Below are 27,075 nucleotides of genomic sequence, written 5' to 3'. Positions count from 1 at the left end.
CTAAGAACCCTTGAGTCTGTCGCTTTAGACCGCTCGGTCATCCCGACGTTATTTTGTGTAATTTGGACGTTTTAAAATTACATCTCTTCCAGTTATTTTCATAAAACATATAGTGTCAGAAGAGGGATTCGAACCCGCGCCCTCATACGAGGACCAGAATTCACAGATTCACATCGTGAACGAAGGAAGCTAAGCCCCTTGAGTCTGGCGCCTTAGACCGCTCGGCCATCCTGACGTGATGTTGTGTAATTTGGACGCTTTAAAATTACATCTCTTCCAGTTATTTTCATAAAAATATCGTGTCAGAAGTGGGATTCGAACCCACGCCCTCATTCGAGGACCAGAATACACAGATTGACATCGTGAACCAATGAAATTAAGAACCCTTGAATCTGTAGCCTTAGACCGCTCGGCAATCCTGACATGGTTTTGTGTAATTTGGACGTTTTAAAATTACATCTCTTCCAGTTATTTTCATATAACATATCGTGTCAGAAGTGGAATTCGAACCCACTCTCTCAAACGAGGACCAGAATACACAGATTCACATCGTGACCCAATGAAACTAAGAACCCTTGAATCTGTAGCTTTAGACAGCTCGGCAATCCTGACATGGTTTTGTGTAATTTGGACGTTTTAAAATTACATCTCTTCCAGTTATTTTCATAAAACATATCGTGTCAGAAGTGGGATTCGAAACCGCGCCCTCATACGAGGACCAGAATTCACAGATTCACACCGTGAACGAAGGAAGCTAAGCCCCTTGAGTCTGGCGCCTTAGACCGCTCGGCCATCCTGACGTGATGTTGTGTAATTTGGACGCTTTAAAATTACATCTCTTCCAGTTATTTTCATAAAACATATCGTGTCAGAAGTGGGATTCGAACCCACGCCCTCATTCGAGGACAAGAATACACAGATTGACATCGTGAACCAATGAAACTAAGAACCCTTGAATCTGTAGCCTTAGACCGCTCGGCAATCCTGACATGGTTTTGTGTAATTTGGACGTTTTAAAATTACATCTCTTCCAGTTATTTTCATATAACATATCGTGTCAGAAGTGGAATTCGAACCCACTCTCTCAAACGAGGACCAGAATACACAGATTCACATCGTGACCCAATGAAACTAAGAACCCTTGAATCTGTAGCTTTAGACAGCTCGGCAATCCTGACATGGTTTTGTGTAATTTGGACGTTTTAAAATTACATCTCTTCCAGTTATTTTCATAAAACATATCGTGTCAGAAGTGGGATTCGAAACCGCGCCCTCATACGAGGACCAGAATTCACAGATTCACACCGTGAACGAAGGAAGCTAAGCCCCTTGAGTCTGGCGCCTTAGACCGCTCGGCCATCCTGACGTGATGTTGTGTAATTTGGACGCTTTAAAATTACATCTCTTCCAGTTATTTTCATAAAACATATCGTGTCAGAAGTGGGATTCGAACCCACGCCCTCATTCGAGGACCAGAATACACAGATTGACATCGTGAACCAATGAAACTAAGAACCCTTGAATCTGTAGCCTTAGACCGCTCGGCAATCCTGACATGGTTTTGTGTAATTTGGACGTTTTAAAATTACATCTCTTCCAGTTATTTTCATATAACATATCGTGTCAGAAGTGGAATTCGAACCCACGCCCTCATACGAGGCCCAGAATACACTGATTCACATCGTGAACCAATGAAACTAAGAAGCCTTGAGTCTGTCGCCTTAGACCGCTCGGTCATCCTGACGTGGTTTAGTGTAATTTGGACGTTTTAAAATTACATCTCTTCCAGTTATTTTCATAAAACATATCGTGTCAGAAGTGGGATTCGAACCCACGCCCTCATTCGAGGACCAGAATACACAGATTGACATCGTGAACCAATGAAACTAAGAACCCTTGAATCTGTAGCCTTAGACCGCTCGGCAATCCTGACATGGTTTTGTGTAATTTGGACGTTTTAAAATTACATCTCTTCCAGTTATTTTCATATAACATATCGTGTCAGAAGTGGGATTCGAACCCACGCCCTCATACGAGGACCAGAATTCACAGATTCACACCGTGAACGAAGGAAGGTAAGCCCCTTGAGTCTGGCGCCTTAGACCGCTCGGCCATCCTGACGTGATGTTGTGTAATTTGGACGCTTTAAAATTACATCTCTTCCAGTTATTTTCATAAAACATATCGTGTCAGAAGTGGGATTCGAACCCACGCCCTCATTCGAGGACCAGAATACACAGATTGACATCGTGAACCAATGAAACTAAGAACCCTTGAATCTGTAGCCCTAGACCGCTCGGCAATCCTGACATGGTTTTGTGTAATTTAGACGTTTTAAAATTACATCTCTTCCAGTTATTTTCATATAACATATCGTGTCAGAAGTGGAATTCGAACCCACGCCCTCATACGAGGCCTAGAATACACTGATTCACATCGTGAACCAATGAAACTAAGAACCCTTGAGTCTGTCGCCTTAGACCACTCGGTCATCCTGACGTGGTTTAGTGTAATTTGGACGTTTTAAAATTACATCTCTTCCAGTTATATTCATAAAACACATCGTGTCAGAAGTGGGATTCGAACCCACGCCCTCATACGAGGACCAGAATTCACAGATTCACATCGTGAACGAAGGAAGCTAAGCCCCTTGAGTCTGGTGCCTTAGACCACTCGGCCATCCTGACGTGGTTTAGTGTAATTTGGACGTTTCAAAATTACATCTCTCCCAGTTATTTTTATAAAACATATCGTGTCAGAAGTGGGATTCGAACCCGCGCCCTCATACGAGGACCAGAATTCACAGATTCACATCGTGAACGAAGGAAGCTAAGCCCCTTGAGTCTGGCGCCTTAGACCGCTCGGCCATCCTGACGTGATGTTGTGTAATTTGGACGCTTTAAAATTACATCTCTTCCAGTTATTTTCATAAAACATATCGTGTCAGAAGTGGGATTCGAACCCACGCCCTCATTCGAGGACCAGAATACACAGATTGAAATCGTTAACCATTGAAACTAAGAACCCTTGAGTCTGTCGCCATAGACCGCTCGGTCATCCTGACGTGATTTTGTGTAATTTGGACGTTTTAAAATTACATCTCTTCCAGTTATTTTTATAAAACATATCGTGTCAGAAGTGTTATTCGAACCCGCGCCCTCATACGAGGACCAGAATTCACAGACTCACATCGTGAACGAAGGAAGCTAAGCCCCTTGAGTCTGGCGCCTTAGACCGCTCGGCCATCCTGATGTGGTTTAGTGTAATTTGGACCTTTTAAAATTACATCTCTCCCAGTTATTTTTATAAAACATATCGTGTCAGAAGTGTTATTCGAACCCGCGCCCTCATACGAGGACCAGAATAAACAGATTGAAATCGTTAACCAATGAAACTAAGAACCCTTGAGTCTGTCGCCATAGACCGCTCGGTCATCCTGACGTGATTTTGTGTAATTTGGACGTTTTAAAATTACATCTCTTCCAGTTATTTTCATAAAACATATCGTGTCAGAAGTGGGATTCGAACCCACGCCCTCATACGAGGACCAGAATTCACAGATTCACATCGTGAACGAAGGAAGCTAAGCCCCTTGAGTCTGGCGCCTTAGACCGCTCGGCCATCCTGATGTGGTTTAGTGTAATTTGGACGTTTTAAAATTACATCTCTCCCAGTTATTTTTATAAAACATATCGTGTCAGAAGTGTTATTCGAACCCGCGCCCTCATACGAGGACCAGAATACACAGATTGAAATCGTTAACCAATGAAACTAAGAACCCTTGAGTCTGTCGCCATAGACCGCTCGGTCATCCTGACGTGATTTTGTGTAATTTGGACGTTTTAAAATTACATCTCTTCCAGTTATTTTCATAAAACATATAGTGTCAGAAGTGGGATTCGAACCCGCGCCCTCATACGAGGACCAGAATTCACAGATTCACATCGTGAACGAAGGAAGCTAAGCCCCTTGAGTCTGGCGCCTTAGACCGCTCGGCCATCCTGACGTGATGTTGTGTAATTTGGACGCTTTAAAATTACATCTCTTCCAGTTATTTTCATAAAACATATCGTGTCAGAAGTGGAATTCGAACCCAGTCTCTCAATCGAGGACCAGAATACACAGATTCACATCGTGACCCAATGAAACTAAGAACCCTTGAATCTGTAGCCTTAGACAGCTCGGCAATCCTGACATGGTTTTTTGTAATTTGGACGTTTTAAAATTACATCTCTTCCAGTTATTTTCATAAAACATATCGTGTCAGAAGTGGGATTCGAAACCGCGCCCTCATACGAGGACCAGAATTCACAGATTCACACCGTGAACGACGGAAGCTAAGCCCCTTGAGTCTGGCGCCTTAGACCGCTCGGCCATCCTGACGTGATGTTGTGTAATTTGGACGCTTTAAAATTACATCTCTTCCAGTTATTTTCATAAAACATATCGTGTCAGAAGTGGGATTCGAACCCACGCCCTCATTCGAGGACCAGAATACACAGATTGACATCGTGAACCAATGAAACTAAGAACCCTTGAATCTGTAGCCCTAGACCGCTCGGCAATCCTGACATGGTTTTGTGTAATTTGGACGTTTTAAAATTACATCTCTTCCAGTTATTTTCATATAACATATCGTGTCAGAAGTGGAATTCGAACCCACGCCCTCATACGAGGCCCAGAATACACTGATTCACATCGTGAACCAATGAAACTAAGAACCCTTGAGTCTGTCGCCTTAGACCGCTCGGTCATCCTGACGTGGTTTAGTGTAATTTGGACGTTTTAAAATTACATCTCTTCCAGTTATATTCATAAAACACATCGTGTCAGAAGTGGGATTCGAACCCACGCCCTCATACGAGGACCAGAATTCACAGATTCACATCGTGAACGAAGGAAGCTAAGCCCCTTGAGTCTGGTGCCTTAGACCGCTCGGCCATCCTGACGTGGTTTAGTGTAATTTGGACGTTTCAAAATTACATCTCTCCCAGTTATTTTTATAAAACATATCGTGTCAGAAGTGGGATTCGAACTCGCGCCCTCATACGAGGACCAGAATTCACAGATTCACATCGTGAACGAAGGAAGCTAAGCCCCTTGAGTCTGGCGCCTTAGACCGCTCGGCCATCCTGACGTGATGTTGTGTAATTTGGACGCTTTAAAATTACATCTCTTCCAGTTATTTTCATAAAACATATCGTGTCAGAAGTGGGATTCGAACCCACGCCCTCATTCGAGGACCAGAATACACAGATTGAAATCGTTAACCAATGAAACTAAGAACCCTTGAGTCTGTCGCCATAGACCGCTCGGTCATCCTGACGTGATTTTGTGTAATTTGGACGTTTTAAAATTACATCTCTTCCAGTTATTTTTATAAAACATATCGTGTCAGAAGTGTTATTCGAACCCGCGCCCTCATACGAGGACCAGAATTCACAGACTCACATCGTGAACGAAGGAAGCTAAGCCCCTTGAGTCTGGCGCCTTAGACCGCTCGGCCATCCTGATGTGGTTTAGTGTAATTTGGACCTTTTAAAATTACATCTCTCCCAGTTATTTTTATAAAACATATCGTGTCAGAAGTGTTATTCGAACCCGCGCCCTCATACGAGGACCAGAATACACAGATTGAAATCGTTAACCAATGAAACTAAGAACCCTTGAGTCTGTCGCCATAGACCGCTCGGTCATCCTGACGTGATTTTGTGTAATTTGGACGTTTTAAAATTACATCTCTTCCAGTTATTTTCATAAAACATATCGTGTCAGAAGTGGGATTCGAACCCACGCCCTCATACGAGGACCAGAATTCACAGATTCACATCGTGAACGAAGGAAGCTAAGCCCCTTGAGTCTGGCGCCTTAGACCGCTCGGCCATCCTGATGTGGTTTAGTGTAATTTGGACGTTTTAAAATTACATCTCTCCCAGTTATTTTTATAAAACATATCGTGTCAGAAGTGTTATTCGTACCCGCGCCCTCATACGAGGACCAGAATACACAGATTGAAATCGTTAACCAATGAAACTAAGAACCCTTGAGTCTGTCGCCATAGACCGCTCGGTCATCCTGACGTGATTTTGTGTAATTTGGACGTTTTAAAATTACATCTCTTCCAGTTATTTTCATAAAACATATAGTGTCAGAAGTGGGATTCGAACCCGCGCCCTCATACGAGGACCAGAATTCATAGATTCACATCGTGAACGAAGGAAGCTAAGCCCCTTGAGTCTGGCGCCTTAGACCGCTCGGCCATCCTGACGTGATGTTGTGTAATTTGGACGCTTTAAAATTACATCTCTTCCAGTTATTTTCATAAAACATATCGTGTCAGAAGTGGGATTCGAACCCACGCCCTCATACGAGGACCAGAATTCACAGATTCACATCGTGAACGAAGGAAGCTAAGCCCCTTGAGTCTGGTGCCTTAGACCGCTCGGCCATCCTGACGTGGTTTAGTGTAATTTGGACGTTTCAAAATTACATCTCTCCCAGTTATTTTTATAAAACATATCGTGTCAGAAGTGGGATTCGAACCCACGCCCTCATACGAGGCCCAGAATACACTGATTCACATCGTGAACCAATGAAACTAAGAAGCCTTGAGTCTGTCGCCTTAGACCGCTCGGTCATCCTGACGTGGTTTAGTGTAATTTGGACGTTTTAAAATTACATCTCTTCAAGTTATTTTCATAAAACATATCGTGTCAGAAGTGGGATTCGAACCCACACCCTCATTCGAGGACCAGAATACACAGATTGACATCGTGAACCAATGAAACTAAGAACCCTTGAATCTGTAGCCTTAGACCGCTCGGCAATCCTGACATGGTTTCGTGTAATTTGGACGTTTTAAAATTACATCTCTTCCAGTTATTTTCATATAACATATCGTGTCAGAAGTGGAATTCGAACCCACGCCCTCATACGAGGCCCAGAATACACTGATTCACATCGTGAACCAATGAAACTAAGAAGCCTTGAGTCTGTCGCCTTAGACCGCTCGGTCATCCTGACGTGGTTTAGTGTAATTTGGACGTTTTAAAATTACATCTCTTCCAGTTATTTTCATAAAACATATCGTGTCAGAAGTGTTATTCGAACCCGCGCCCTCATACGAGGACCAGAATTCACAGACTCACATCGTGAACGAAGGAAGCTAAGCCCCTTGAGTCTGGCGCCTTAGACCGCTCGGCCATCCTGATGTGGTTTAGTGTAATTTGGACCTTTTAAAATTACATCTCTCCCAGTTATTTTTATAAAACATATCGTGTCAGAAGTGTTATTCGAACCCGCGCCCTCATACGAGGACCAGAATACACAGATTGAAATCGTTAACCAATGAAACTAAGAACCCTTGAGTCTGTCGCCATAGACCGCTCGGTCATCCTGACGTGATTTTGTGTAATTTGGACGTTTTAAAATTACATCTCTTCCAGTTATTTTCATAAAACATATCGTGTCAGAAGTGGGATTCGAACCCACGCCCTCATACGAGGACCAGAATTCACAGATTCACATCGTGAACGAAGGAAGCTAAGCCCCTTGAGTCTGGCGCCTTAGACCGCTCGGCCATCCTGATGTGGTTTAGTGTAATTTGGACGTTTTAAAATTACATCTCTCCCAGTTATTTTTATAAAACATATCGTGTCAGAAGTGTTATTCGAACCCGCGCCCTCATACGAGGACCAGAATACACAGATTGAAATCGTTAACCAATGAAACTAAGAACCCTTGAGTCTGTCGCCATAGACCGCTCGGTCATCCTGACGTGATTTTGTGTAATTTGGACGTTTTAAAATTACATCTCTTCCAGTTATTTTCATAAAACATATAGTGTCAGAAGTGGGATTCGAACCCGCGCCCTCATACGAGGACCAGAATTCACAGATTCACATCGTGAACGAAGGAAGCTAAGCCCCTTGAGTCTGGCGCCTTAGACCGCTCGGCCATCCTGACGCGATGTTGTGTAATTTGGACGCTTTAAAATTACATCTCTTCCAGTTATTTTCATAAAACATATCGTGTCAGAAGTGGAATTCGAACCCAGTCTCTCAATCGAGGACCAGAATACACAGATTCACATCGTGACCCAATGAAACTAAGAACCCTTGAATCTGTAGCCTTAGACAGCTCGGCAATCCTGACATGGTTTTTTGTAATTTGGACGTTTTAAAATTACATCTCTTCCAGTTATTTTCATAAAACATATCGTGTCAGAAGTGGGATTCGAAACCGCGCCCTCATACGAGGACCAGAATTCACAGATTCACACCGTGAACGACGGAAGCTAAGCCCCTTGAGTCTGGCGCCTTAGACCGCTCGGCCATCCTGACGTGATGTTGTGTAATTTGGACGCTTTAAAATTACATCTCTTCCAGTTATTTTCATAAAACATATCGTGTCAGAAGTGGGATTCGAACCCACGCCCTCATTCGAGGACCAGAATACACAGATTGACATCGTGAACCAATGAAACTAAGAACCCTTGAATCTGTAGCCCTAGACCGCTCGGCAATCCTGACATGGTTTTGTGTAATTTGGACGTTTTAAAATTACATCTCTTCCAGTTATTTTCATATAACATATCGTGTCAGAAGTGGAATTCGAACCCACGCCCTCATACGAGGCCCAGAATACACTGATTCACATCGTGAACCAATGAAACTAAGAACCCTTGAGTCTGTCGCCTTAGACCGCTCGGTCATCCTGACGTGGTTTAGTGTAATTTGGACGTTTTAAAATTACATCTCTTCCAGTTATATTCATAAAACACATCGTGTCAGAAGTGGGATTCGAACCCACGCCCTCATACGAGGACCAGAATTCACAGATTCACATCGTGAACGAAGGAAGCTAAGCCCCTTGAGTCTGGTGCCTTAGACCGCTCGGCCATCCTGACGTGGTTTAGTGTAATTTGGACGTTTCAAAATTACATCTCTCCCAGTTATTTTTATAAAACATATCGTGTCAGAAGTGGGATTCGAACCCGCGCCCTCATACGAGGACCAGAATTCACAGATTCACATCGTGAACGAAGGAAGCTAAGCCCCTTGAGTCTGGCGCCTTAGACCGCTCGGCCATCCTGACGTGATGTTGTGTAATTTGGACGCTTTAAAATTACATCTCTTCCAGTTATTTTCATAAAACATATCGTGTCAGAAGTGGGATTCGAACCCACGCCCTCATTCGAGGACCAGAATACACAGATTGAAATCGTTAACCAATGAAACTAAGAACCCTTGAGTCTGTCGCCATAGACCGCTCGGTCATCCTGACGTGATTTTGTGTAATTTGGACGTTTTAAAATTACATCTCTTCCAGTTATTTTTATAAAACATATCGTGTCAGAAGTGTTATTCGAACCCGCGCCCTCATACGAGGACCAGAATTCACAGACTCACATCGTGAACGAAGGAAGCTAAGCCCCTTGAGTCTGGCGCCTTAGACCGCTCGGCCATCCTGATGTGGTTTAGTGTAATTTGGACCTTTTAAAATTACATCTCTCCCAGTTATTTTTATAAAACATATCGTGTCAGAAGTGTTATTCGAACCCGCGCCCTCATACGAGGACCAGAATACACAGATTGAAATCGTTAACCAATGAAACTAAGAACCCTTGAGTCTGTCGCCATAGACCGCTCGGTCATCCTGACGTGATTTTGTGTAATTTGGACGTTTTAAAATTACATCTCTTCCAGTTATTTTCATAAAACATATCGTGTCAGAAGTGGGATTCGAACCCACGCCCTCATACGAGGACCAGAATTCACAGATTCACATCGTGAACGAAGGAAGCTAAGCCCCTTGAGTCTGGCGCCTTAGACCGCTCGGCCATCCTGATGTGGTTTAGTGTAATTTGGACGTTTTAAAATTACATCTCTCCCAGTTATTTTTATAAAACATATCGTGTCAGAAGTGTTATTCGTACCCGCGCCCTCATACGAGGACCAGAATACACAGATTGAAATCGTTAACCAATGAAACTAAGAACCCTTGAGTCTGTCGCCATAGACCGCTCGGTCATCCTGACGTGATTTTGTGTAATTTGGACGTTTTAAAATTACATCTCTTCCAGTTATTTTCATAAAACATATAGTGTCAGAAGTGGGATTCGAACCCGCGCCCTCATACGAGGACCAGAATTCATAGATTCACATCGTGAACGAAGGAAGCTAAGCCCCTTGAGTCTGGCGCCTTAGACCGCTCGGCCATCCTGACGTGATGTTGTGTAATTTGGACGCTTTAAAATTACATCTCTTCCAGTTATTTTCATAAAACATATCGTGTCAGAAGTGGGATTCAAACCCACGCCCTCATACGAGGACCAGAATTCACAGATTCACATCGTGAACGAAGGAAGCTAAGCCCCTTGAGTCTGGTGCCTTAGACCGCTCGGCCATCCTGACGTGGTTTAGTGTAATTTGGACGTTTCAAAATTACATCTCTCCCAGTTATTTTTATAAAACATATCGTGTCAGAAGTGGGATTCGAACCCACGCCCTCATACGAGGCCCAGAATACACTGATTCACATCGTGAACCAATGAAACTAAGAAGCCTTGAGTCTGTCGCCTTAGACCGCTCGGTCATCCTGACGTGGTTTAGTGTAATTTGGACGTTTTAAAATTACATCTCTTCAAGTTATTTTCATAAAACATATCGTGTCAGAAGTGGGATTCGAACCCACACCCTCATTCGAGGACCAGAATACACAGATTGACATCGTGAACCAATGAAACTAAGAACCCTTGAATCTGTAGCCTTAGACCGCTCGGCAATCCTGACATGGTTTCGTGTAATTTGGACGTTTTAAAATTACATCTCTTCCAGTTATTTTCATATAACATATCGTGTCAGAAGTGGAATTCGAACCCACGCCCTCATACGAGGCCCAGAATACACTGATTCACATCGTGAACCAATGAAACTAAGAAGCCTTGAGTCTGTCGCCTTAGACCGCTCGGTCATCCTGACGTGGTTTAGTGTAATTTGGACGTTTTAAAATTACATCTCTTCCAGTTATTTTCATAAAACATATCGTGTCAGAAGTGGGATTCGAACCCACGCCCTCATTCGAGGACCAGAATACACAGATTGACATCGTGAACCAATGAAACTAAGAACCCTTGAATCTGTAGCCTTAGACCGCTCGGCAATCCTGACATGGTTTTGTGTAATTTGGACGTTTTAAAATTACATCTCTTCCAGTTATTTTCATATAACATATCGTGTCAGAAGTGGAATTCGAACCCACGCCCTCATACGAGGCCCAGAATACACTGATTCACATCGTGAACCAATGAAACTAAGAACCCTTGAGTCTGTCGCCTTAGACCGCTCGGTCATCCTGACGTGGTTTAGTGTAATTTGGACGTTTTAAAATTACATCTCTTCCTGTTATATTCATAAAACACATCGTGTCAGAAGTGGGATTCGAACCCACGCCCTCATACGAGGACCAGAATTCACAGATTCACATCGTGAACGAAGGAAGATAAGCCCCTTGAGTCTGGCGCCTTAGACCGCTCGGCCATCCTGACGTGGTTTAGTGTAATTTGGACGTTTTAAAATTACATCTCCCCCAGTTATTTTTATAAAACATATCGTGTCAGAAGTGGAATTCGAACCCGCGCCCTCATACGAGGACCAGAATACACAGATTGAAATCGTTAACCAATGAAACTAAGAACCCTTGAATCTGTAGCCTTAGACCGCTCGGCAATCCTGACATGGTTTTGTGTAATTTGGACGTTTTAAAATTACATCTCTTCCAGTTATTTTCATATAACTTATCGTGTCAGAAGTGGAATTCGAACCCACGCCCTCATACGAGGCCCAGAATACACTGATTCACATCGTGAACCAATGAAACTAAGAACCCTTGAGTCTGTCGCCTTAGACCGCTCGGCAATCCTGACATGGTTTAGTGTAATTTCGACGTTTTAAAATTACATCTCTCCCAGTTATTTTCATAAAACATATCGTGTCAGAAGTGTTATTCGAACCCGCGCCCTCATACGAGGACCAGAATTCACAGACTCACATCGTGAACGAAGGAAGCTAAGCCCCTTGAGTCTGGCGCCTTAGACCGCTCGGCCATCCTGATGTGGTTTAGTGTAATTTGGACCTTTTAAAATTACATCTCTCCCAGTTATTTTTATAAAACATATCGTGTCAGAAGTGTTATTCGAACCCGCGCCCTCATACGAGGACCAGAATTCACAGATTCACATCGTGAACGAAGAAAGCTAAGCCCCTTGAGTCTGGCGCCTTAGACCGCTCGGCCATCCTGACGTGATGTTGTGTAATTTGGACGCTTTAAAATTACATCTCTTCCAGTTATTTTCATAAAACATATCGTGTCAGAAGTGGGATTCGAAACCACGCCCTCATTCGAGGACCAGAATACACAGATTGAAATCGTTAACCAATGAAACTAAGAACCCTTGAGTCTGTCGCCATAGACCGCTCGGTCATCCTGACGTGATTTTGTGTAATTTGGACGTTTTAAAATTACATCTCTTCCAGTTATTTTTATAAAACATATCGTGTCAGAAGTGTTATTCGAACCCGCGCCCTCATACGAGGACCAGAATTCACAGACTCACATCGTGAACGAAGGAAGCTAAGCCCCTTGAGTCTGGCGCCTTAGACCGCTCGGCCATCCTGATGTGGTTTAGTGTAATTTGGACCTTTTAAAATTACATCTCTCCCAGTTATTTTTATAAAACATATCGTGTCAGAAGTGTTATTCGAACCCGCGCCCTCATACGAGGACCAGAATACACAGATTGAAATCGTTAACCAATGAAACTAAGAACCCTTGAGTCTGTCGCCATAGACCGCTCGGTCATCCTGACGTGATTTTGTGTAATTTGGACGTTTTAAAATTACATCTCTTCCAGTTATTTTCATAAAACATATCGTGTCAGAAGTGGGATTCGAACCCACGCCCTCATACGAGGACCAGAATTCACAGATTCACATCGTGAACGAAGGAAGCTAAGCCCCTTGAGTCTGGCGCCTTAGACCGCTCGGCCATCCTGATGTGGTTTAGTGTAATTTGGACGTTTTAAAATTACATCTCTCCCAGTTATTTTTATAAAACATATCGTGTCAGAAGTGTTATTCGTACCCGCGCCCTCATACGAGGACCAGAATACACAGATTGAAATCGTTAACCAATGAAACTAAGAACCCTTGAGTCTGTCGCCATAGACCGCTCGGTCATCCTGACGTGATTTTGTGTAATTTGGACGTTTTAAAATTACATCTCTTCCAGTTATTTTCATAAAACATATAGTGTCAGAAGTGGGATTCGAACCCGCGCACTCATACGAGGACCAGAATTCATAGATTCACATCGTGAACGAAGGAAGCTAAGCCCCTTGAGTCTGGCGCCTTAGACCGCTCGGCCATCCTGACGTGATGTTGTGTAATTTGGACGCTTTAAAATTACATCTCTTCCAGTTATTTTCATAAAACATATCGTGTCAGAAGTGGGATTCGAACCCACGCCCTCATACGAGGACCAGAATTCACAGATTCACATCGTGAACGAAGGAAGCTAAGCCCCTTGAGTCTGGTGCCTTAGACCGCTCGGCCATCCTGACGTGGTTTAGTGTAATTTGGACGTTTCAAAATTACATCTCTCCCAGTTATTTTTATAAAACATATCGTGTCAGAAGTGGGATTCGAACCCACGCCCTCATACGAGGCCCAGAATACACTGATTCACATCGTGAACCAATGAAACTAAGAAGCCTTGAGTCTGTCGCCTTAGACCGCTCGGTCATCCTGACGTGGTTTAGTGTAATTTGGACGTTTTAAAATTACATCTCTTCCAGTTATTTTCATAAAACATATCGTGTCAGAAGTGGGATTCGAACCCACGCCCTCATACGAGGACCAGAATACACAGATTGAAATCGTTAACCAATGAAACTGAGAACCCTTGAGTCTGTCGCCATAGACCGCTCGGTCATCCTGACGTGATTTTGTGTAATTTGGACGTTTTAAAATTACATCTCTTCCAGTTATTTTTATAAAACATATCGTGTCAGAAGTGTTATTCGAACCCGCGCCCTCATACGAGGACCAGAATTCACAGATTCACATCGTGAACGAAGAAAGCTAAGCCCCTTGAGTCTGGCGCCTTAGACCGCTCGGCCATCCTGACGTGATGTTGTGTAATTTGGACGCTTTAAAATTACATCTCTTCCAGTTATTTTCATAAAACATATCGTGTCAGAAGTGGGATTCGAACCCACGCCCTCATTCGAGGACCAGAATACACAGATTGAAATCGTTAACCAATGAAACTAAGAACCCTTGAGTCTGTCGCCATAGACCGCTCGGTCATCCTGACGTGATTTTGTGTAATTTGGACGTTTTAAAATTACATCTCTTCCAGTTATTTTTATAAAACATATCGTGTCAGAAGTGTTATTCGAACCCGCGCCCTCATACGAGGACCAGAATTCACAGACTCACATCGTGAACGAAGGAAGCTAAGCCCCTTGAGTCTGGCGCCTTAGACCGCTCGGCCATCCTGATGTGGTTTAGTGTAATTTGGACCTTTTAAAATTACATCTCTCCCAGTTATTTTTATAAAACATATCGTGTCAGAAGTGTTATTCGAACCCGCGCCCTCATACGAGGACCAGAATACACAGATTGAAATCGTTAACCAATGAAACTAAGAACCCTTGAGTCTGTCGCCATAGACCGCTCGGTCATCCTGACGTGATTTTGTGTAATTTGGACGTTTTAAAATTACATCTCTTCCAGTTATTTTCATAAAACATATCGTGTCAGAAGTGGGATTCGAACCCACGCCCTCATACGAGGACCAGAATTCACAGATTCACATCGTGAACGAAGGAAGCTAAGCCCCTTGAGTCTGGCGCCTTAGACCGCTCGGCCATCCTGATGTGGTTTAGTGTAATTTGGACGTTTTAAAATTACATCTCTCCCAGTTATTTTTATAAAACATATCGTGTCAGAAGTGTTATTCGTACCCGCGCCCTCATACGAGGACCAGAATACACAGATTGAAATCGTTAACCAATGAAACTAAGAACCCTTGAGTCTGTCGCCATAGACCGCTCGGTCATCCTGACGTGATTTTGTGTAATTTGGACGTTTTAAAATTACATCTCTTCCAGTTATTTTCATAAAACATATAGTGTCAGAAGTGGGATTCGAACCCGCGCCCTCATACGAGGACCAGAATTCATAGATTCACATCGTGAACGAAGGAAGCTAAGCCCCTTGAGTCTGGCGCCTTAGACCGCTCGGCCATCCTGACGTGATGTTGTGTAATTTGGACGCTTTAAAATTACATCTCTTCCAGTTATTTTCATAAAACATATCGTGTCAGAAGTGGGATTCGAACCCACGCCCTCATACGAGGACCAGAATTCACAGATTCACATCGTGAACGAAGGAAGCTAAGCCCCTTGAGTCTGGTGCCTTAGACCGCTCGGCCATCCTGACGTGGTTTAGTGTAATTTGGACGTTTCAAAATTACATCTCTCCCAGTTATTTTTATAAAACATATCGTGTCAGAAGTGGGATTCGAACCCACGCCCTCATACGAGGCCCAGAATACACTGATTCACATCGTGAACCAATGAAACTAAGAAGCCTTGAGTCTGTCGCCTTAGACCGCTCGGTCATCCTGACGTGGTTTAGTGTAATTTGGACGTTTTAAAATTACATCTCTTCCAGTTATTTTCATAAAACATATCGTGTCAGAAGTGGGATTCGAACCCACGCCCTCATTCGAGGACCAGAATACACAGATTGACATCGTGAACCAATGAAACTAAGAACCCTTGAATCTGTAGCCTTAGACCGCTCGGCAATCCTGACATGGTTTTGTGTAATTTGGACGTTTTAAAATTACATCTCTTCCAGTTATTTTCATATAACATATCGTGTCAGAAGTGGAATTCGAACCCACGCCCTCATACGAGGCCCAGAATACACTGATTCACATCGTGAACCAATGAAACTAAGAACCCTTGAGTCTGTCGCCTTAGACCGCTCGGTCATCCTGACGTGGTTTAGTGTAATTTGGACGTTTTAAAATTACATCTCTTCCTGTTATATTCATAAAACACATCGTGTCAGAAGTGGGATTCGAACCCACGCCCTCATACGAGGACCAGAATTCACAGATTCACATCGTGAACGAAGGAAGATAAGCCCCTTGAGTCTGGCGCCTTAGACCGCTCGGCCATCCTGACGTGGTTTAGTGTAATTTGGACGTTTTAAAATTACATCTCCCCCAGTTATTTTTATAAAACATATCGTGTCAGAAGTGGAATTCGAACCCGCGCCCTCATACGAGGACCAGAATACACAGATTGAAATCGTTAACCAATGAAACTAAGAACCCTTGAATCTGTAGCCTTAGACCGCTCGGCAATCCTGACATGGTTTTGTGTAATTTGGACGTTTTAAAATTACATCTCTTCCAGTTATTTTCATATAACTTATCGTGTCAGAAGTGGAATTCGAACCCACGCCCTCATACGAGGCCCAGAATACACTGATTCACATCGTGAACCAATGAAACTAAGAACCCTTGAGTCTGTCGCCTTAGACCGCTCGGCAATCCTGACATGGTTTAGTGTAATTTCGACGTTTTAAAATTACATCTCTCCCAGTTATTTTCATAAAACATATCGTGTCAGAAGTGTTATTCGAACCCGCGCCCTCACACGAGGACCAGAATTCACAGACTCACATCGTGAACGAAGGAAGCTAAGCCCCTTGAGTCTGGCGCCTTAGACCGCTCGGCCATCCTGATGTGGTTTAGTGTAATTTGGACCTTTTAAAATTACATCTTTCCCAGTTATTTTTATAAAACATATCGTGTCAGAAGTGTTATTCGAACCCGCGCCCTCATACGAGGACCAGAATACACAGATTGAAATCGTTAACCAATGAAACTAAGAACCCTTGAGTCTGTCGCCATAGACCGCTCGGTCATCCTGACGTGATTTTGTGTAATTTGGACGTTTTAAAATTACATCTCTTCAAGTTATTTTCATAAAACATATCGTGTCAGAAGTGGGATTCGAACCCACGCCCTCATTCGAGGACCAGAATACACAGATTGACATCGTGAACCAATGAAACTAAGAACCCTTGAATCTGTAGCCTTAGACCGCTCGGCAATCCTGACATGGTTTTGTGTAATTTGGACGTTTTAAAATTACATCTCTTCCAGTTATTTTCATATAACATATCGTGTCAGAAGTGGAATTCGAACCCACGCCCTCATACGAGGCCCAGAATACACTGATTCACATCGTGAACCAATGAAACTAAGAACCCTTGAGTCCGTCGCCTTAGACCGCTCGGTCATCCTGACGTGGTTTAGTGTAATTTGGACGTTTTAAAATTACATCTCTTCCTGTTATATTCATAAAACACATCGTGTCAGAAGTGGGATTCGAACCCACGCCCTCATACGAGGACCAGAATTCACAGATTCACATCGTGAACGAAGGAAGATAAGCCCCTTGAGTCTGGCGCCTTAGACCGCTCGGCCATCCTGACGTGGTTTAGTGTAATTTGGACGTTTTAAAATTACATCTCTCCCAGTTATTTTTATAAAACATATCGTGTCAGAAGTGGGATTCGAACCCGCGCCCTCATACGAGGACCAGAATACACAGATTGAAATCGTTAACCAATGAAACTAAGAACCCTTGAGTCTGTCGCTTTAGACCGCTCGGTCATCCTGACGTGATTTTGTGTAATTTGGACGTTTTAAAATTACATCTCTTCCAGTTATTTTCATAAAACATATAGTGTCAGAAGTGGGATTCGAACCCGCGCCCTCATACGAGGACCAGAATTCACAGATTCACATCGTGAACGAAGGAAGCTAAGCCCCTTGAGTCTGGCGCCTTAGACCGCTCGGCCATCCTGACGTGATGTTGTGTAATTTGGACGCTTTAAAATTACATCTCTTCCAGTTATTTTCATAAAACATATCGTGTCAGAAGTGGAATTCGAACCCACTCTCTCAAACGAGGACCAGAATACACAGATTCACATCGTGACCCAATGAAACTAAGAACCCTTGAATCTGTAGCCTTAGACCGCTCGGCAATCCTGACATGGTTTTGTGTAATTTGGACGTTTTAAAATTACATCTCTTCCAGTTATTTTCATATAACTTATCGTGTCAGAAGTGGAATTCGAACCCACGCCCTCATACGAGGCCCAGAATACACTGATTCACATCGTGAACCAATGAAACTAAGAACCCTTGAGTCTGTCGCCTTAGACCGCTCGGTCATCCTGACGTGGTTTAGTGTAATTTGGACGTTTTAAAATTACATCTCTTCCAGTTATTTTCATAAAACATATCGTGTCAGAAGTGGTATTCGAACCCACGTCCTCATACGAGGACCAGAATACACAGATTGAAATCGTTAACCAATGAAACTAAGAACCCTTGAGTCTGTCGCCATAGACCGCTCGGTCATCCTGACGTGATTTTGTGTAATTTGGACGTTTTAAAATTACATCTCTTCCAGTTATTTTTATAAAACATATCGTGTCAGAAGTGTTATTCGAACCCGCGCCCTCATACGAGGACCAGAATTCACAGACTCACATCGTGAACGAAGGAAGCTAAGCCCCTTGAGTCTGGCGCCTTAGACCGCTCGGCCATCCTGATGTGGTTTAGTGTAATTTGGACGTTTTAAAATTACATCTCTCCCAGTTATTTTTATAAAACATATCGTGTCAGAAGTGTTATTCGAACCCGCGCCCTCATACGAGGACCAGAATACACAGATTGAAATCGTTAACCAATGAAACTAAGAACCCTTGAGTCTGTCGCCATAGACCGCTCGGTCATCCTGACGTGATTTTGTGTAATTTGGACGTTTTAAAATTACATCTCTTCCAGTTATTTTCATAAAACATATAGTGTCAGAAGTGGGATTCGAACCCGCGCCCTCATACGAGGACCAGAATTCACAGATTCACATCGTGAACGAAGGAAGCTAAGCCCCTTGAGTCTGGCGCCTTAGACCGCTCGGCCATCCTGACGTGATGTTGTGTAATTTGGACGCTTTAAAATTACATCTCTTCCAGTTATTTTCATAAAACATATCGTGTCAGAAGTGGAATTCGAACCCAGTCTCTCAATCGAGGACCAGAATACACAGATTCACATCGTGACCCAATGAAACTAAGAACCCTTGAATCTGTAGCCTTAGACAGCTCGGCAATCCTGACATGGTTTTGTGTAATTTGGACGTTTTAAAATTACATCTCTTCCAGTTATTTTCATAAAACATATCGTGTTAGAAGTGGGATTCGAACCCACGCCCTCATTCGAGGACCAGAATACACAGATTGACATCGTGAACCAATGAAACTACGAACCCTTGAATCTGTAGCCTTAGACCGCTCGGCAATCCTGACATGGTTTTGTGTAATTTGGACGTTTTAAAATTACATCTCTTCCAGTTATTTTCATATAACATATCGTGTCAGAAGTGGAATTCGAACCCACGCCCTCATACGAGGCCCAGAATACACTGATTCACATCGTGAACCAATGAAACTAAGAACCCTTGAGTCTGTCGCCTTCGACCGCTCGGTCATCCTGACGTGGTTTAGTGTAATTTGGACGTTTTAAAATTACATCTCTTCCAGTTATATTCATAAAACACATCGTGTCAGAAGTGGGATTCGAACCCACGCCCTCATACGAGGACCAGAATTCACAGATTCACATCGTGAACGAAGGAAGATAAGCCCCTTGAGTCTGGCGCCTTAGACCGCTCGGCCATCCTGACGTGGTTTAGTGTAATTTGGACGTTTTAAAATTACATCTCTCCCAGTTATTTTTATAAAACATATCGTGTCAGAAGTGGGATTCGAACCCGCGCCCTCATACGAGGACCAGAATACACAGATTGAAATCGTTAACCAATGAAACTAAGAACCCTTGAGTCTGTCGCTTTAGACCGCTCGGTCATCCTGACGTGATTTTGTGTAATTTGGACGTTTTAAAATTACATCTCTTCCAGTTATTTTCATAAAACATATCGTGTCAGAAGTTGGATTCGAACCCACGCCCTCATACGAGGCCCAGAATAACACAGATTCACATCGTGAACGAAGGAAGCTAAGCCCCTTGAGTCTGGCGCCTTAGACCGCTCGGCCATCCTGACGTGATGTTGTGTAATTTGGACGCTTTAAAATTACATCTCTTCCAGTTATTTTCATAAAACATATCGTGTCAGAAGTGGAATTCGAACCCATTCTCTCAAACGAGGACCAGAATACACAGATTCACATCGTGACCCAATGAAACTAAGAACCCTTGAATCTGTAGCCTTAGACCGCTCGGCAATCCTGACATGGTTTTGTGTAATTTGGACGTTTTAAAATTACATCTCTTCCAGTTATTTTCATATAACTTATCGTGTCAGAAGTGGAATTCGAACCCACGCCCTCATACGAGGCCCAGAATACACTGATTCACATCGTGAACCAATGAAACTAAGAACCCTTGAGTCTGTCGCCTTAGACCGCTCGGTCATCCTGAGGTGGTTTAGTGTAATTTGGACGTTTTAAAATTACATCTCTCCCAGTTATTTTCATAAAACATATCGTTTAAGAAGTGGGATTCGAACGCACGCCCTCATACGAGGCCCAGAATACTTAGATTGACATCGTGAACCAATGAAACTAAGAACCCTTGAATCTGTAGCCTTAGACCGCTCGGCAATCCTGACATGGTTTTGTGTAATTTGGACGTTTTAAAATTACATCTCTTCCAGTTATTTTCATAAAACATATCGTGTCAGAAGTGGGATTCGAACCCACGCCCTCATACGAGGACCATAATTCACAGATTCACATCGTGAACGAAGGAAGCTAAGCCCCTTGAGTCTGGCGCCTTAGACCGCTCGGCCATCCTGACGTGATTTTGTGAAATTTGGACGTTTTAAAATTACATCTTTTCCAGTTATTTTCATAAAACATATCGTGTCAGAAGTGGGATTCGAACCCACGCCCTCATACGAGGACCAGAATTCACAGATTCACATCGTGAAAGAAGGAAGCTAAGCCCCTTGAGTCTGACGCCTTAGACCGCTCGGCCATCCTGACGTGATTTTGTGTAATTTGGACGTTTTAAAATTACATCTCTTCCAGTTATTTTCATGAAACACATCGTGTCAGAAGTGGGATTCGAACCCACGCCCTCATACGAGGACCAGAATTCACAGATTCACATCGTGAACGAAGGAAGCTAAGCCCCTTGAGTCTGGTGCCTTAGACCGCTCGGCCATCCTGACGTGGTTTAGTGTAATTTGGACGTTTCAAAATTACATCTCTCCCAGTTATTTTTATAAAACATATCGTGTCAGAAGTGGGATTCGAACCCGCGCCCTCATACGAGGACCAGAATTCACAGATTCACATCGTGAACGAAGGAAGCTAAGCCCCTTGAGTCTGGCGCCTTAGACCGCTCGGCCATCCTGACGTGATGTTGTGTAATTTGGACGCTTTAAAATTACATCTCTTCCAGTTATTTTCATAAAACATATCGTGTCAGAAGTGGGATTCGAACCCACGCCCTCATTCGAGGACCAGAATACACAGATTGACATCGTGAACCAATGAAACTAAGAACCCTTGAATCTGTAGCCTTAGACCGCTCGGCAATCCTGACATGGTTTTGTGTAATTTGGACGTTTTAAAATTACATCTCTTCCAGTTATTTTCATATAACATATCGTGTCAGAAGTGGAATTCGAACCCACGCCCTCATACGAGGCCCAGAATACACTGATTCACATCGTGAACCAATGAAACTAAGAAGCCTTGAGTCTGTCGCCTTAGACCGCTCGGTCATCCTGACGTGGTTTAGTGTAATTTGGACGTTTTAAAATTACATCTCTTCAAGTTATTTTCATAAAACATATCGTGTCAGAAGTGGGATTCGAACCCACGCCCTCATTCGAGGACCAGAATACACAGATTGACATCGTGAACCAATGAAACTAAGAACCCTTGAATCTGTAGCCTTAGACCGCTCGGCAATCCTGACATGGTTTTGTGTAATTTGGACGTTTTAAAATTACATCTCTTCCAGTTATTTTCATATAACATATCGTGTCAGAAGTGGAATTCGAACCCACGCCCTCATACGAGGCCCAGAATACACTGATTCACATCGTGAACCAAAGAAACTAAGAACCCTTGAGTCTGTCGCCTTAGACCGCTCGGTCATCCTGACGTGGTTTAGTGTAATTTGGACGTTTTAAAATTACATCTCTTCCAGTTATATTCATAAAACACATCGTGTCAGAAGTGGGATTCGAACCCACGCCCTCATACGAGGACCAGAATTCACAGATTCACATCGTGAACGAAGGAAGATAAGCCCCTTGAGTCTGGCGCCTTAGACCGCTCGGCCATCCTGACGTGGTTTAGTGTAATTTGGACGTTTTAAAATTACATCTCTCCCAGTTATTTTTATAAAACATATCGTGTCAGAAGTGGGATTCGAACCCGCGCCCTCATACGAGGACCAGAATACACAGATTGAAATCGTTAACCAATGAAACTAAGAACCCTTGAGTCTGTCGCTTTAGACCGCTCGGTCATCCTGACGTGATTTTGTGTAATTTGGACGTTTTAAAATTACATCTCTTCCAGTTATTTTCATAAAACATATAGTGTCAGAAGTGGGATTCGAACCCGCGCCCTCATACGAGGACCAGAATTCACAGATTCACATCGTGAACGAAGGAAGCTAAGCCCCTTGAGTCTGGCGCCTTAGACCGCTCGGCCATCCTGACGTGATGTTGTGTAATTTGGACGCTTTAAAATTACATCTCTTCCAGTTATTTTCATAAAACATATCGTGTCAGAAGTGGAATTCGAACCCACTCTCTCAAACGAGGACCAGAATACACAGATTCACATCGTGACCCAATGAAACTAAGAACCCTTGAATCTGTAGCCTTAGACCGCTCGGCAATCCTGACATGGTTTTGTGTAATTTGGACGTTTTAAAATTACATCTCTTCCAGTTATTTTCATATAACTTATCGTGTCAGAAGTGGAATTCGAACCCACGCCCTCATACGAGGCCCAGAATACACTGATTCACATCGTGAACCAATGAAACTAAGAACCCTTGAGTCTGTCGCCTTAGACCGCTCGGTCATCCTGAGGTGGTTTAGTGTAATTTGGACGTTTTAAAATTACATCTCTCCCAGTTATTTTCATAAAACATATCGTTTAAGAAGTGGGATTCGAACGCACGCCCTCATACGAGGCCCAGAATACTTAGATTGACATCGTGAACCAATGAAACTAAGAACCCTTGAATCTGTAGCCTTAGACCGCTCGGCAATCCTGACATGGTTTTGTGTAATTTGGACGTTTTAAAATTACATCTCTTCCAGTTATTTTCATAAAACATATCGTGTCAGAAGTGGGATTCGAACCCACGCCCTCATACGAGGACCATAATTCACAGATTCACATCGTGAACGAAGGAAGCTAAGCCCCTTGAGTCTGGCGCCTTAGACCGCTCGGCCATCCTGACGTGATTTTGTGAAATTTGGACGTTTTAAAATTACATCTTTTCCAGTTATTTTCATAAAACATATCGTGTCAGAAGTGGGATTCGAACCCACGCCCTCATACGAGGACCAGAATTCACAGATTCACATCGTGAAAGAAGGAAGCTAAGCCCCTTGAGTCTGACGCCTTAGACCACTCGGCCATCCTGACATGATTTTGTGTAATTTGGACGTTTTAAAATTACATCTCTTCCAGTTATTTTCATGAAACACATCGTGTCAGAAGTGGGATTCGAACCCACGCCCTCATACGAGGACCAGAATTCACAGATTCACATCGTGAACGAAGGAAGCTAAGCCCCTTGAGTCTGGTGCCTTAGACCGCTCGACCATCCTGACGTGGTTTAGTGTAATTTGGACGTTTCAAAATTACATCTCTCCCAGTTATTTTTATAAAACATATCGTGTCAGAAGTGGGATTCGAACCCGCGCCCTCATACGAGGACCAGAATTCACAGATTCACATCGTGAACGAAGGAAGCTAAGCCCCTTGAGTCTGGCGCCTTAGACCGCTCGGCCATCCTGACGTGATGTTGTGTAATTTGGACGCTTTAAAATTACATCTCTTCCAGTTATTTTCATAAAACATATCGTGTCAGAAGTGGGATTCGAACCCACGCCCTCATTCGAGGACCAGAATACACAGATTGACATCGTGAACCAATGAAACTAAGAACCCTTGAATCTGTAGCCTTAGACCGCTCGGCAATCCTGACATGGTTTTGTGTAATTTGGACGTTTTAAAATTACATCTCTTCCAGTTATTTTCATATAACATATCGTGTCAGAAGTGGAATTCGAACCCACGCCCTCATACGAGGCCCAGAATACACTGATTCACATCGTGAACCAATGAAACTAAGAAGCCTTGAGTCTGTCGCCTTAGACCGCTCGGTCATCCTGACGTGGTTTAGTGTAATTTGGACGTTTTAAAATTACATCTCTTCAAGTTATTTTCATAAAACGTATCGTGTCAGAAGTGGGATTCGAACCCACGCCCTCATTCGAGGACCAGAATACACAGATTGACATCGTGAACCAATGAAACTAAGAACCCTTGAATCTGTAGCCTTAGACCGCTCGGATATCCTGACATGGTTTTGTGTAATTTGGACGTTTTAAAATTACATCTCTTCCAGTTATTTTCATATAACATATCGTGTCAGAAGTGGAATTCGAACCCACGCCCTCATACGAGGCCCAGAATACACTGATTCACATCGTGAACCAATGAAACTAAGAACCCTTGAGACTGTCGCCTTAGACCGCTCGGTCATCCTGACGTGGTTTAGTGTAATTTGGACGTTTTAAAATTACATCTCTTCCTGTTATATTCATAAAACACATCGTGTCAGAAGTGGGATTCGAACCCACGCCCTCATACGAGGACCAGAATTCACAGATTCACATCGTGAACGAAGGAAGATAAGCCCCTTGAGTCTGGCGCCTTAGACCGCTCGGCCATCCTGACGTGGTTTAGTGTAATTTGGACGTTTTAAAATTACATCTCTCCCAGTTATTTTTATAAAACATATCGTGTCAGAAGTGGGATTCGAACCCGCGCCCTCATACGAGGACCAGAATACACAGATTGAAATCGTTAACCAATGAAACTAAGAACCCTTGAGTCTGTCGCTTTAGACCGCTCGGTCATCCTGACGTGATTTTGTGTAATTTGGACGTTTTAAAATTACATCTCTTCCAGTTATTTTCATAAAACATATAGTGTCAGAAGTGGGATTCGAACCCGCGCCCTCATACGAGGACCAGAATTCACAGATTCACATCGTGAACGAAGGAAGCTAAGCCCCTTGAGTCTGGCGCCTTAGACCGCTCGGCCATCCTGACGTGATGTTGTGTAATTTGGACGCTTTAAAATTACATCTCTTCCAGTTATTTTCATAAAACATATCGTGTCAGAAGTGGAATTCGAACCCACTCTCTCAAACGAGGACCAGAATACACAGATTCACATCGTGACCCAATGAAACTAAGAACCCTTGAATCTGTAGCCTTAGACCGCTCGGCAATCCTGACATGGTTTTGTGTAATTTGGACGTTTTAAAATTACATCTCTTCCAGTTATTTTCATATAACTTATCGTGTCAGAAGTGGAATTCGAACCCACGCCCTCATACGAGGCCCAGAATACACTGATTCACATCGTGAACCAATGAAACTAAGAACCCTTGAGTCTGTCGCCTTAGACCGCTCGGTCATCCTGACGTGGTTTAGTGTAATTTGGACGTTTTAAAATTACATCTCTTCCAGTTATTTTCATAAAACATATCGTGTCAGAAGTGGGATTCGAACCCACGCCCTCATACGAGGACCAGAATACACAGATTGAAATCGTTAACCAATGAAACTGAGAACCCTTGAGTCTGTCGCCATAGACCGCTCGGTCATCCTGACGTGATTTTGTGTAATTTGGACGTTTTAAAATTACATCTCTTCCAGTTATTTTTATAAAACATATCGTGTCAGAAGTGTTATTCGAACCCGCGCCCTCATACGAGGACCAGAATTCACAGACTCACATCGTGAACGAAGGAAGCTAAGCCCCTTGAGTCTGGCGCCTTAGACCGCTCGGCCATCCTGATGTGGTTTAGTGTAATTTGGACGTTTTAAAATTACATCTCTCCCAGTTATTTTTATAAAACATATCGTGTCAGAAGTGTTATTCGAACCCGCGCCCTCATACGAGGACCAGAATACACAGATTGAAATCGTTAACCAATGAAACTAAGAACCCTTGAATCTGTAGCCTTAGACAGCTCGGCAATCCTGACATGGTTTTGTGTAATTTGGACGTTTTAAAATTACATCTCTTCCAGTTATTTTCATAAAACATATCGTGTCAGAAGTGGGATTCGAACCCACGCCCTCATTCGAGGACCAGAATACACAGATAGACATCGTGAACCAATGAAACTAAGAACCCTTGAATCTGTAGCCTTAGACCGCTCGGCAATCCTGACATGGTTTTGTGTAATTTGGACGTTTTAAAATTACATCTCTTCCAGTTTTTTTCATATAACATATCGTGTCAGAAGTGGAATTCGAACCCACGCCCTCATACGAGGCCCAGAATACACTGATTCACATCGTGAACCAATGAAACTAAGAACCCTTGAGTCTGTCGCCTTAGACCGCTCGGTCATCCTGACGTGGTTTAGTGTAATTTGGACGTTTTAAAATTACATCTCTTCCAGTTATATTCATAAAACACATCGTGTCAGAAGTGGGATTCGAATCCACGCCCTCATACGAGGACCAGAATTCACAGATTCACATCGTGAACGAAGGAAGATAAGCCCCTTGAGTCTGGCGCCTTAGACCGCTCGGCCATCCTGACGTGGTTTAGTGTAATTTGGACGTTTTAAAATTACATCTCTCCCAGTTATTTTTATAAAGCA

At 43.2% G+C, this 27,075-nt stretch overlaps 16 non-coding genes across 16 annotated transcripts; all 16 read right to left on the bottom strand.

Annotated features, from left to right (window-relative positions):
* Positions 1-1,999: 1,999 nt before the first annotated feature.
* On the bottom strand, positions 2,000-2,121 carry TRNAL-CAA (transfer RNA leucine (anticodon CAA)). The gene is made up of 2 exons: positions 2,084-2,121; positions 2,000-2,045 (listed from the first exon to the last, which is right to left on the bottom strand). It is a non-coding gene; the product is annotated as a tRNA-Leu (tRNA).
* A 444-nt stretch (positions 2,122-2,565) lies between these two features.
* On the bottom strand, positions 2,566-2,687 carry TRNAL-CAA (transfer RNA leucine (anticodon CAA)). The gene is made up of 2 exons: positions 2,650-2,687; positions 2,566-2,611 (listed from the first exon to the last, which is right to left on the bottom strand). It is a non-coding gene; the product is annotated as a tRNA-Leu (tRNA).
* A 2,140-nt stretch (positions 2,688-4,827) lies between these two features.
* Positions 4,828-4,949, bottom strand: TRNAL-CAA (transfer RNA leucine (anticodon CAA)). The gene is made up of 2 exons: positions 4,912-4,949; positions 4,828-4,873 (listed from the first exon to the last, which is right to left on the bottom strand). It is a non-coding gene; the product is annotated as a tRNA-Leu (tRNA).
* Positions 4,950-6,334: 1,385 nt separating this feature from the next.
* On the bottom strand, positions 6,335-6,456 carry TRNAL-CAA (transfer RNA leucine (anticodon CAA)). Its single transcript has 2 exons — positions 6,419-6,456; positions 6,335-6,380 (listed from the first exon to the last, which is right to left on the bottom strand). It is a non-coding gene; the product is annotated as a tRNA-Leu (tRNA).
* A 2,330-nt stretch (positions 6,457-8,786) lies between these two features.
* TRNAL-CAA (transfer RNA leucine (anticodon CAA)) lies at positions 8,787-8,908 on the bottom strand. The gene is made up of 2 exons: positions 8,871-8,908; positions 8,787-8,832 (listed from the first exon to the last, which is right to left on the bottom strand). It is a non-coding gene; the product is annotated as a tRNA-Leu (tRNA).
* Positions 8,909-11,426: 2,518 nt separating this feature from the next.
* On the bottom strand, positions 11,427-11,548 carry TRNAL-CAA (transfer RNA leucine (anticodon CAA)). The gene is made up of 2 exons: positions 11,511-11,548; positions 11,427-11,472 (listed from the first exon to the last, which is right to left on the bottom strand). It is a non-coding gene; the product is annotated as a tRNA-Leu (tRNA).
* Positions 11,549-13,499: 1,951 nt separating this feature from the next.
* Positions 13,500-13,621, bottom strand: TRNAL-CAA (transfer RNA leucine (anticodon CAA)). Its single transcript has 2 exons — positions 13,584-13,621; positions 13,500-13,545 (listed from the first exon to the last, which is right to left on the bottom strand). It is a non-coding gene; the product is annotated as a tRNA-Leu (tRNA).
* Positions 13,622-15,384: 1,763 nt separating this feature from the next.
* TRNAL-CAA (transfer RNA leucine (anticodon CAA)) lies at positions 15,385-15,506 on the bottom strand. The gene is made up of 2 exons: positions 15,469-15,506; positions 15,385-15,430 (listed from the first exon to the last, which is right to left on the bottom strand). It is a non-coding gene; the product is annotated as a tRNA-Leu (tRNA).
* Positions 15,507-16,139: 633 nt separating this feature from the next.
* TRNAL-CAA (transfer RNA leucine (anticodon CAA)) lies at positions 16,140-16,261 on the bottom strand. Its single transcript has 2 exons — positions 16,224-16,261; positions 16,140-16,185 (listed from the first exon to the last, which is right to left on the bottom strand). It is a non-coding gene; the product is annotated as a tRNA-Leu (tRNA).
* Positions 16,262-17,460: 1,199 nt separating this feature from the next.
* TRNAL-CAA (transfer RNA leucine (anticodon CAA)) lies at positions 17,461-17,582 on the bottom strand. Its single transcript has 2 exons — positions 17,545-17,582; positions 17,461-17,506 (listed from the first exon to the last, which is right to left on the bottom strand). It is a non-coding gene; the product is annotated as a tRNA-Leu (tRNA).
* A 2,142-nt stretch (positions 17,583-19,724) lies between these two features.
* TRNAL-CAA (transfer RNA leucine (anticodon CAA)) lies at positions 19,725-19,846 on the bottom strand. Its single transcript has 2 exons — positions 19,809-19,846; positions 19,725-19,770 (listed from the first exon to the last, which is right to left on the bottom strand). It is a non-coding gene; the product is annotated as a tRNA-Leu (tRNA).
* A 1,199-nt stretch (positions 19,847-21,045) lies between these two features.
* TRNAL-CAA (transfer RNA leucine (anticodon CAA)) lies at positions 21,046-21,167 on the bottom strand. The gene is made up of 2 exons: positions 21,130-21,167; positions 21,046-21,091 (listed from the first exon to the last, which is right to left on the bottom strand). It is a non-coding gene; the product is annotated as a tRNA-Leu (tRNA).
* Positions 21,168-21,233: 66 nt separating this feature from the next.
* On the bottom strand, positions 21,234-21,355 carry TRNAL-CAA (transfer RNA leucine (anticodon CAA)). Its single transcript has 2 exons — positions 21,318-21,355; positions 21,234-21,279 (listed from the first exon to the last, which is right to left on the bottom strand). It is a non-coding gene; the product is annotated as a tRNA-Leu (tRNA).
* Positions 21,356-22,365: 1,010 nt separating this feature from the next.
* TRNAL-CAA (transfer RNA leucine (anticodon CAA)) lies at positions 22,366-22,487 on the bottom strand. The gene is made up of 2 exons: positions 22,450-22,487; positions 22,366-22,411 (listed from the first exon to the last, which is right to left on the bottom strand). It is a non-coding gene; the product is annotated as a tRNA-Leu (tRNA).
* Positions 22,488-23,685: 1,198 nt separating this feature from the next.
* Positions 23,686-23,807, bottom strand: TRNAL-CAA (transfer RNA leucine (anticodon CAA)). Its single transcript has 2 exons — positions 23,770-23,807; positions 23,686-23,731 (listed from the first exon to the last, which is right to left on the bottom strand). It is a non-coding gene; the product is annotated as a tRNA-Leu (tRNA).
* Positions 23,808-25,005: 1,198 nt separating this feature from the next.
* Positions 25,006-25,127, bottom strand: TRNAL-CAA (transfer RNA leucine (anticodon CAA)). The gene is made up of 2 exons: positions 25,090-25,127; positions 25,006-25,051 (listed from the first exon to the last, which is right to left on the bottom strand). It is a non-coding gene; the product is annotated as a tRNA-Leu (tRNA).
* Positions 25,128-27,075: the final 1,948 nt, after the last annotated feature.

Source organism: Phalangium opilio, unplaced genomic scaffold (genome assembly GCF_054372755.1).
Source record: "Phalangium opilio isolate 3A_F unplaced genomic scaffold, DU_Popi_V2 ptg000046l_1, whole genome shotgun sequence".
NCBI classification, from domain to species: Eukaryota; Metazoa; Arthropoda; class Arachnida; order Opiliones; family Phalangiidae; genus Phalangium; species Phalangium opilio.
The sequence above is the reverse complement of the archived record's forward strand: the minus strand, read 5'-3'. Positions and strand labels throughout refer to the sequence as shown.